Source organism: Pteropus alecto, unplaced genomic scaffold (genome assembly GCF_000325575.1).
Source record: "Pteropus alecto unplaced genomic scaffold, ASM32557v1 scaffold131, whole genome shotgun sequence".
Lineage (NCBI taxonomy): Eukaryota > Metazoa > Chordata > Mammalia > Chiroptera > Pteropodidae > Pteropus > Pteropus alecto.
The window spans coordinates 20,768,947-20,779,178 of record NW_006434709.1 but is presented as its reverse complement, the minus strand read 5'-3'; positions in this window follow the sequence as shown (position 1 = coordinate 20,779,178).

Below are 10,232 nucleotides of genomic sequence, written 5' to 3'. Positions count from 1 at the left end.
TTTTTTAAAACAAGGAGGATGTCAGAAGCATGGCAGAGTGAGATATGTCCCCAGAGCTCGCCCCTTGATCTGTCAATAAACTGAATGTCTAAAATTCAACAAATCACACCCAACCTGCACAAAAGCATGTCTGAGCAAGTGATCTGCACAGAGGAGCTTCCAGAGGCCAAGATAAGGAGAAAATATTTTAAGCAATATGAGTAGTTTCTAAAATCTACATATATTTATTTAATATGAACTATTATTTGATTTACATACCAACTTTCAGAACGGGAAAAAAGTACTAAAGTATGGCCATCACAATGAGAAGCTATACGCCTGCTACAAATAATTTTAACCATGTGTTAATATCCATTCCCAGTTGAATTCCTTCAAAATGTTATTTATAAAATTAAGCAGAAAAAAAAATTGTTAATCTTAAAATGTCGATTTTTAACTTTAAAAAAGGAAGTTTTTATTTATTACATTAGAAAACCCACAAATAATTTTTAAATAAAAGTCTACTGGGGATGCTATGAAATGAGTTTAGAGAATGTACGAGTCTTGGTGGGAAACTATTACCCATTATCCTCTCTCACCGCGAAGGAGCTTTGTCTCTGGGTCTCATTCTCTCCTCCTCATCACCCCATTGCTCCCCGTCCCTGCTCCGAACCCCATGGTGCAGGGTGAGGTTAATAGCTACCTGCTTGCTGGCTCCTGTGGTTCAGTTGTTCGACCTCCACTACACACGGGCCTTCGTGCATTTCCCTCCTTCCTCTTTCCTAGCTCCTTCCAATTCCATCTGCTTAAGTCTTCCTCAAAGGACCACTTTTCCCTTTCTTCCCTCCCCACCACTCCAACGACTTACTCCTGAGCAGCAGCTGGCACGCCGTTCACCCCTTCTTATCGAGGTGCTCTCCACTCCCTGGCTCCTCTCCACTCCACTTCGCTCAGTTCACTGGCATATTCTTCTGCCAGCTCCATAGCTCCCCTCCCTCACTCTCCCATCTTCTCTTCTGCTTGGTTAATGTTCTTCAGCCATATAGCATTATTATTTTCTTCCTCGATTTCACTTCTCTGCAGATGATTCTCTCCTCCAGATTCCTAATCTGTCCTCTCTCCTAAATCCCAGACACACATTTCTAATTGTTCAGTAGATGTCTCCCCTGTGATGTCCTCTACTGGCTAATGTTGAGAATTCAACTCAACAACTATGTAACTCATCAACTTCTTCCCACTTCCCAACATAGGAAAGGAAAAAGTTTTCCTCCACCTTCCTAGGGTCCCTGGCTGCATCTGAAAATTCAACTGACAGATTAATAGGAGAAATTTTATTACACTTTATTAAATTATCACAAATCTTATTAAATTTTTACATGTATATGGGAGCTTTCACAAAAGAATGAAGACTCAAAAAGTGACCAGAGCAGGAAACTTTTATACTTTTTAGACAAAGAAATAATAAACTTGTGAAGAACTGACAAGACAAAGGAGTTTGGTTTACAGGCAGTAAATGGCGAAGAAGTTAATTTGACAAAGGAAGACGAGAGTTAATTTGACAACATTTGTTTGTGCAATTTTCTTAGTCCTCAATTCCCTGTCTCTGTTGATAAGACTGTCTTCTTTCCCTCTTGTACAGGGAGGGAGTCAATCACATGGGAGTTTTATGATCTGTTTCAGGGAAGGACAAGGGGGTAGGTCAAAGTGACCTTCCGGTTTCAGCCATATTTTTCAACTTCCTTCAGCTTAAGACATTCTCTATTCCAATGTACCATAATTTGGGGTAACATGTCCTGAACCTTATCACCAACATCTTCCCTCTTATAGTGACAATGTCATTTGCAATCTCAGTATCCTCCTCTACATTTCTCACTCCTCACATCCAATCAGTTGCCAAGCTCTGTAAGAGCAACCTGTGTGCATTTTTTACAATAGCCAAGACACGGGAAACAAATGTCCTTTGATGGATGACTGGATAAGGAAGATCTGGTGTGTGCATATGTATATACACATACACACACACATACATACATAGTACTTTGCCATAAAAAGATGAAATATTGCCGTTTGCGACAACATGAAAGGATCTTGAGAGTATTATGCTAAGCGAAATAAATCAAACAGAAAAGGACAAGAATATGATTTTACTCATATGAGCAAATGAACAAACAAACCAATCAATCGACCAAACAAATGAAAGAATAAAGAAACTTATAGATACAGACAATAGAATAGTGGTTACCAGAGGAGAAAGGGGGTGGGGAGGAGGAAGGAGAGGGTAAAGAGGGTCAAATATAAGGTGATGGAAGGAGACTAGACTTTGAGTGGTGAGCACACAATAGAGTATACAGGTTTTGTATTATAAGGTTTTACACCTGAAATGTATATGTTATTAACCAATGTTACTCCAATAAATTTAATTAAAAAATCATATATGAAAAGAGCAGCCTGTTGGATATTTCTTACATCTCTCATTTGTATCACCAGTAAAGCTGAGCAGCCTTTCCTGACCATGATATTTATTCTAATATAACCACAACTTCCAAAGCGTTGTCTTCCCTTCTCTGACACAATATTTCTTCTGCTGTGCATTTCTCCCACCCTCCCACCTTATTTAGATCACAACCTCCTTGAATTCAAGGACTTTCTCACTCACCTTCATCTCTGCAAATCTTGCACAGGACTTCACAGAGGTAGGTGCTCCAATAACACTCTTCTCAGATTATCTTGGGTTCCATACTCCAAGCACAGTGCATTGACTTGAATTGAACTGGTCCCTGCTACTGCCTGTGGTCTGGAGGATCCCATTAGACCTGGGTCTCAATCTCAGGAGAGGCCTAAGGAACAGGAAGGTACTACTCAGGTTCAAGTGATTGTAAGGAACAGAAATTTACTCAAGTTACCTCAGGAGAAAAGAAGATTTATCTCAAAGATACTCATGGCCTGGACCCGAACGTGGTCCAGAATTGAGGGAGCTGGCACATGGTTCTCTCTCGAGAATGGTCTGGTCACTCTGTTTCACTGTGTTTCTGTATCTTTTGGTGTGTTTTCTCCATTCTCCTCTAGATAATTCTTTGAGTCTGGCTTCTGTTACTCACAATTTCTGTTCCCATGTAACTTTGGTTTATACTACATTATCATGGCTTCTCTGGTTTCTTCTTAACTCACAAATTTTGTTTTAACGTTATTGCTAATTATATCCTTCACTTGGCATTCTTAGTTCAAATGCCTTAGAAGAGAATCTGATGGGTACAGCTCATCTTTTGGGTTGGCTGCCTTTGATCCAAGTGTCTGCCTCTGTTTCAATCAGCTCTTCTAGCTCTGGAGAAGTGAGAGTGGTGGCTTAATAAGGCACAAACATGGCAACTTAGAGACTATGCATAACACAGGTGTCTCTGTCAGTATAACACTGAGGTTATGGCAGGTCTGAGGCTGGGTCTGTCCAGTTTAGGAATGTCATCCAGTGCTGTCTCTAGTTATAGCATTTGGAATCAGGAACCAGACTAAATGTGGGAATGATCAAGAGAAAGAACCTCTTAGTTATCTGGAATCTCAGTCCTCTCTCAATATCGCCTCCCTCTTCCCCCAGGACTCCTACCTTCTCACCAGATACTGAGAGCATTTCCTGACGTGAAATGTATGAAGATGGACAAGCTAGAAGGAAATCAGCAAACAAAGCAATCCTGCTACCAATGTGAGGAAGTGCTGTGAATTTTACAAAGGAGAGCATTGATCTTCACCGGGAAGATCACAAGAAGAGAAAAAGAAGACAGACCCAATAGATAACTTGATACCCAGCCAGTACAGAGGATGCTGAAATGAGAATCTAATAAAATGGCAATTGATGTGATCAAAACTAACTGCAGGTTGAGATGTGAGAATGAATTTGAAAGAATTGAGTATTGATTCTCCAATGCTACTGCAGGGTTGACCAACAGAGAACATATCCCTAGCCTCTCCATTTGCAGCTTCAAGTGAATTTCATAAATTGCCAATGGATTGTCTTTTCTGTACTGCAGGACTTTCTCTTGGTGTGTGTATGAAAATATTTTAAAAGAAAACTTGCTATAGATTAACCTTTGCTTCATATTTATAAACTACTGTAAAAGCTTCCCTCTCTCTCTCCCTCCCCTTCTCCAATATTTATGAAAATCTCTTTTGTACAAGGCATAATATGCACAAATAGAGCTTTTTAAATCAATAGCATGAGAAATACAAATATAAACAATACAAAAAGTCTGTCATTTACCAAATGCTTATTATGTGTCAGGTACTGTTCAAAGCTTTTTACACATACCAATTAATCCCCTCAACAGCCTTAAAAGGGAGGTACTAATATTATCCTCACTTGTAAAAAGTAAAATGAAGAAACTGAGGCACAAGCAGTTCAATAACTTTCTCAAGAATACGATCAGAAGTTGGAAAACAAAGCAGTTGGCCTCGGTGCTAGTAGGGCCACTGACAATGTTAGTGCAGCACTCGGGCAATCACAGGGAAGAGTCTGCCTTTCAGCTCACAGCGGACCTTCTTTCCCCCAGGATGGCTTTCTGGAGGGAGAAGGACTGGAGGGATAGTCTACCACGGGTGTAGTCTGAGTCATTAAATAACATGGGAGCAGCCGTTGGGGAAAGCACCGAAACAAAAGTCCTGAATTTGAACCCTGCCTTTACCACTTTCTACCTGCATGACCTTGGGCAAGTCTTGCCCTTTCTCTCCATAATTATGATCACTTGTGGAGGCTTTTTTTTTTTTTAAACACTGAAGAGCCATTTAAATATTTGATATGAAATGGCCATAGCTAGCCAGGACATATTTAAGCAAGCTAATCTCTGTGGCAGTGGTGAGCTCTCGCTCTGTATTGTGAGCACAGGGCTGAATCCACAGCTCTCAACTGAAATGTGTTCACTTGCATTGACCTGTCCCTTCAGTGAAGCTGATGTGGGGTCTGGAGGAGCCACCCTGAGGAACAGTCAAGAAGAGAAAGGCCAGTGCCTTTTCGCAGGAGAATTTGCTCTAGGACTTTAACACCTTTCTCGGACTAGCAACTTCTAGACCTTCATAAGAAGTTACTGAGACAAGTCTGCTTGTGGCAAGATAAAAGGGAAGAGAAGCCAGACAGGAAAGGCCATATATTATATGAGTCCGTTTATGTAAAATGTCCAGAATAGGCAAATCTATAGAGACAGGAAACAGATTAGTGGTTGCCAGGGGCTGAGGGATATTGGGGAATGGGGAGCCACTGCTAATGGGTTTCTTTTCGGGGTGATGAAAATGCTCTGGAATTTGATAGTGGTGATCGTTGCACAATCTTGTGAATTTACTACAAAGTGAATAGTGTACTTAAAAGGGTGGATTTTATATGTAAATTAAATCTTAATTTTAAAAAATAGTAAAGTTAAGAGAGGAGACTCACAGCAAGTTTTCTTCCATTGCTATGGAAGATTTCCTCATCATGGAAGTCTCTTTGAGTGAAGCCATAGGGATCCAGAGCTTCAAAGAATGTAGCCCACTGAGGGGCCTGACTGGCCCTGTCTGAGGAGCAGAGTCACAGGCATCCCCCCAGCACAAATACCTCATGGAGGGAGCAGCACACAGGTACCCGAGCCCATTCCTCACTGAGCAACAGTCCCCAGAAAACCAGAGCAAGGTCAGCTGCCACAGAGGAGACCCTGGCGAGATTTCTGCCTTTGAAAGCATGCTCCAAGCACTTCGAGATGATCATGGGGAGAGGAAACTATGACTCAGATTTGGCGCATATTTTGTGGTTTGGTGGGATGGAGTGGGGTGGGCTCTGTGCTCCATGTCCATGTCAGTCTAAAGTTGAAGAGTTGAAAGACTCCCCAACTCTTTGCACTTTGCCTGTGGCTTACCTCAAGCAATGTACACAGTGTCCTCCCTTTGGAGGAGGGATTGGAAGGAGAATTTGCTTTTTTAAATAAAGAAAATATAGTAAGTATTCATCTTCATCTACAAACTCAAGTCCACACACACAAATATCTCTTTATATGTTTTCTTTTAATCAACTAAATTCCAACTCTAAGCTCCCATCCAGGGGGCTGGTGGGAAATTCTGTCATTGCTAGCTCTGCCTACCACTTGGCCCCAGGTAACACCAGGATCTGGGTGTATGTGGTAACTGGAGAAGGGTCCCTCCAACCCTTCAGGCCTGAGTGTTTACTTGAAGTCTGGCGGCAAGGGGCAGGGGTGTGGCATGGGGCAGGGACTCTATCTTCCCTGCTGAGGTCTTACCACCTCCCCAGGAAGCTGCCCTGTTATGTGGGGGTTCCTCCTCCTTCAAGACCCACCACAGTCTGATTTATTCATTAGATACTAAAATCCAAGAGGTTTTCAAGTGCTCAAAAAGTGTCTTATCATTGGAATTAAGTCCATGGGCTCCAAAACACACACAAAAAGAACTGCAAAACAGAAGTGAATAAATGTTTGTGTTCACAACATCTAATATTATCATCTTCATTTGCTGTTAAAACTAATATGTACAAACACTTCATTCTATCTGAAAAGAGTTTGTTAGTTAGCTATTCTCACTTAGCAAGAATTTCTGAGTAGAATAATGTTTGCTAAGTCATCCTGGTTAGAAAAAAACAAAAACAAAAATAAAAAACCAAAAAATCCTAGCAGCACCAGGAAACAACTCTGGAACAAGTAAGAAGTAACATTCACACCATGCTAGTTCCTTAAAGCATGTGCCTCTGAGTCACCTGGGGTCCTAGTTCCAATGCAGTTCTGATTCAGTAGGTCTGGGCTGGGACAGAGGTTAGGCTTTTCTAAAAAAGCTCCCGGGTCAGGTAAAGCTAATGCTAGTGGTCTCCAGACCACATTTTGTGTAGCTAAGCTCTAAAGCATGCTTTCATTTATTGCTTCTTGTTCAAGAACTTACAGTAATACCCTCAGCTGACCTCAGGGTTAAGTCCAGAGTCTTCTGGCTCCATCAGTATTGACACTTAGATACAGACCTCTTTCTCCCACTGGGGTCCCATTGAGTTCTGCCTCCAAGCAATGCTTATTCCAGCTCTCAGGCCTTTGCTTGGGCTGTTTCTCTGCCTATAATGCCCTCCATGCTGATCTCTGCCAAGCGAGACCCCTTCTACCCTTCAGCATCCAGTTCAGCTGCTGCTTCCTCCATGACATCTGCCCTCAAACTGGCCAGCCAATATTGTTTCCTTCTTACCCTGAATTCAGTTTTCGTAACCCTAATTTTGGCTCTGATTATATTCTCTGTCATGTTATTAGCTAATTCTTTTGAAGATGTTTGTCTTATTTCTCCAACTAGGCTGTAGGACCCTGGTGGATGTTGCTAAGATTTCCCATTTTTTCTGCAGTCTAGACTTGGCTCTGCCATTAATTAGCTACACGATCTTAGAAAAAAGAAATCACTTCATTTCTCTGAGCCTTGGGTTCCTTATTTGTAAAGTGAGGAGTTGAACTAACTCAGAGACTGCTGAAAGCTGGTCTGCCTCTTAAATTCCTTGGTTCCATATGGTTCTGACTGCCCTACATTGCCTAGGACATGGTTGACATCCAAGAACGCACCTAGTGGATTTAATTAAATTGAAATTTTAAGCAAGGAAAGGCTATATGTCCCCAGAGAGGTCATGAATAAATGGCCCTGGGGCAGTGCAACAAATCATGGCTGTCTGAGAGTCCTTCTTCCTGTGTTCCCCCACTTTTCAGAGACCTTTCTTCTGCATCTCAAATTTGCCATCTCTTCTCAGAGCTAGTGCTTCTCTTTTTCCGTACTTTACCAAGACCACAGAGAAAAATAAAGAACAATGAGGAAAATGCATGCCTAGGGGTGTGAGAGAGAAATAAGAAAGGAAATGGGGTGGGAGAGAGGGGATGGGTGGGGAGGGGGAGAAGAGAGGAAAATGAGGTCATAATCTGGAGGGACCAGACTTTTCAGAAATCATTTGTCACAGTAACCTAGCCACCAGAAGATGTAAATAAATTAAGATGGTAATTCCATCACAGATTTGTGGTGTTGTGAACAGCCTTTCTAAGCTCAGCTCTCGTGGTGCGTGATGTCATCCATATGCCTTGATGGAATTAGAGCCCTAATTTATTTATGGTTGGGGATATGCTATTCCTTATGGCATTGCAATTGTCTTTATTTTATAGGCTGCTTGAAGCAATTTAATATGGTTGAATCCCACAGAGAATGCATACAAGCAAAAACTCAACAAGTGAGAGCTGCTGGGCTAGAGGCACCACAGTGCTCACTCCTTGTGGACAGCCAGTTGCCCAGAGCCGTGGAAGGTCTGGGGCCTCAGATTTTTCATCTTCCTCAGGGGCATCTCCTTCAGAAAATAGAGACCTCTAAAGTGTGATAATCAGGAGCCGTCTTACTAGGGGTAGTATTCTCAGAGACCTGGGCAAGCAACTGTGGAAACAAACCCCCAGCAAGGTCAAAGGTGGTCAGAGTTTTGGAGAACTATTATTCCATGCTTGGAGTTGAAGTAGGACTTTTTAAAACTACTCCACACCATGTACAGAGGGGCCTAGAGCAGCGAACAGTGTATGGAATAGAGTAAGAATTTGGAGTAAGAAACTCTGTGTGCAAGCCTTGGCTCTGCCAGTATCTATGTATCACTTAATGAAACCTCAGTCCTCCTAGGTAAAATAAAAATAATATTTTTATTTTTATTAACAACCTCAGAAGGTTGTTAAGATGACCAACTGCCAAGGAAGGTGAAAGTGCTCAGCAATCTCTGAGTGTTGCATAGATGGGAGCCCCAACCCGGGGAGGCAATGTGTAGATGACCTCACTCTTAGCACAATCCTTCCTCTGGAAGCTCTTGAATTCCCAAGGGAACCATGTCTCAGGACAATAAAGCTACCTACTGATAACCTGCATCCCCATCCTTTGACCAACAGTCGTCATGGATACTGAGTCCTCTCTTGTTGAGGTACCCAGATATTAGACTTCTCCAGGTTACAATGCTGTCAGGCTTTAGAATCTTTTGGATCAAGGATCCCTTCTCCCTTGTAACCTCTCCTCTCATTCCTCTTCTGTAGGAATAATACACATGCTTTGCTCATTTGATGGTTTTATACATGAACTTGTCTTTCTTGAGTGCATTGTAACCACTCATTGTGTCCTGAAGCAATCTTTTTCTTCTTCTCTTTTTTAGATTTCAAGTCTCTAGAATGGTCGGGGGTCTCACTTGAGGATGAAATAGTTGAGTACAGAAAGAAACTGTAGTTGAGAATATATAGCTTACTATATCCTAATTTCTATGAAACACGGCTATATGTATTTAAAGAATAGTCAAATGAGAAAGAAAGAAAGAAAGAAAGAAAGAAAGAAAGAAAGAAAGAAAGAAAGAAAGAAAGAAAGAAAGAAAGAAAGAAAGAAAGGAAGGAAGGAAGGAAGTATATTTGTGAAACTGAACTTAAGATATTCAAATTGCTGTTAGAAGGAAGGGAGAAAGTCAAGCAAGAAGAACGTGAGGGAAGGAGGGAGGGAGGGAGGGAGGGAGGGAGGGAGGGAAGGAAAGAAGAGAGAAATTTTATGCAACTGTATATTTCAGCATGCACTGTAAATTTCTTCACGTATGAAATAAGGAGTTTTCACCAAATGTTTCTGGCAGTCACATCCAGTTCATATTATCTTATAGATCTATAGTTTATTCTATTATTGTCAATACATTACATAGGGTTCACCACTCATAGCAGACATAATTAATCAATCACAATATTTCTCCTGTGCTTCATACAGTCTCTTCCTAAATCATGTTACCAAATGAGATGAAGCCTGTTTGCCTCCTGGGTTTACTCATCTAATCATCAAACTACTGTTGAATAACCATTATTTTTCTACTTAAAAAAATGTATTTTTCTATCTTCTCTATCCCCTTAGCTTTCCCAGTGACTGTTACCATGAGGGAAGTTCTATAAGAAAAATACGAAATGCAATGGGTAAATGATTTTTCAGATGAAGCAATGAGGAGTAGCATTATGGAAGAAGTAGCACTTGAAATATTATTAAAACGACAGCACTATTAACCACTATCATGTAGCAGAGGACCTCTGCATGATAAACATTGAGTCTGCCATTGGCCATACCAATCCCAACAACAGTACTTCTAGATATTGGTTATTTTTCTCATCTTATACGTGAAAAAAAAAAAAAGACACAGAGGAGTTAAATCATTTGCCCAAGGTCACATAGCATACAAGTGGCAGAGTTGGGATTCATGAAAATAGAAGGGAGGAGACAGAACAGGTCCTAGTTTG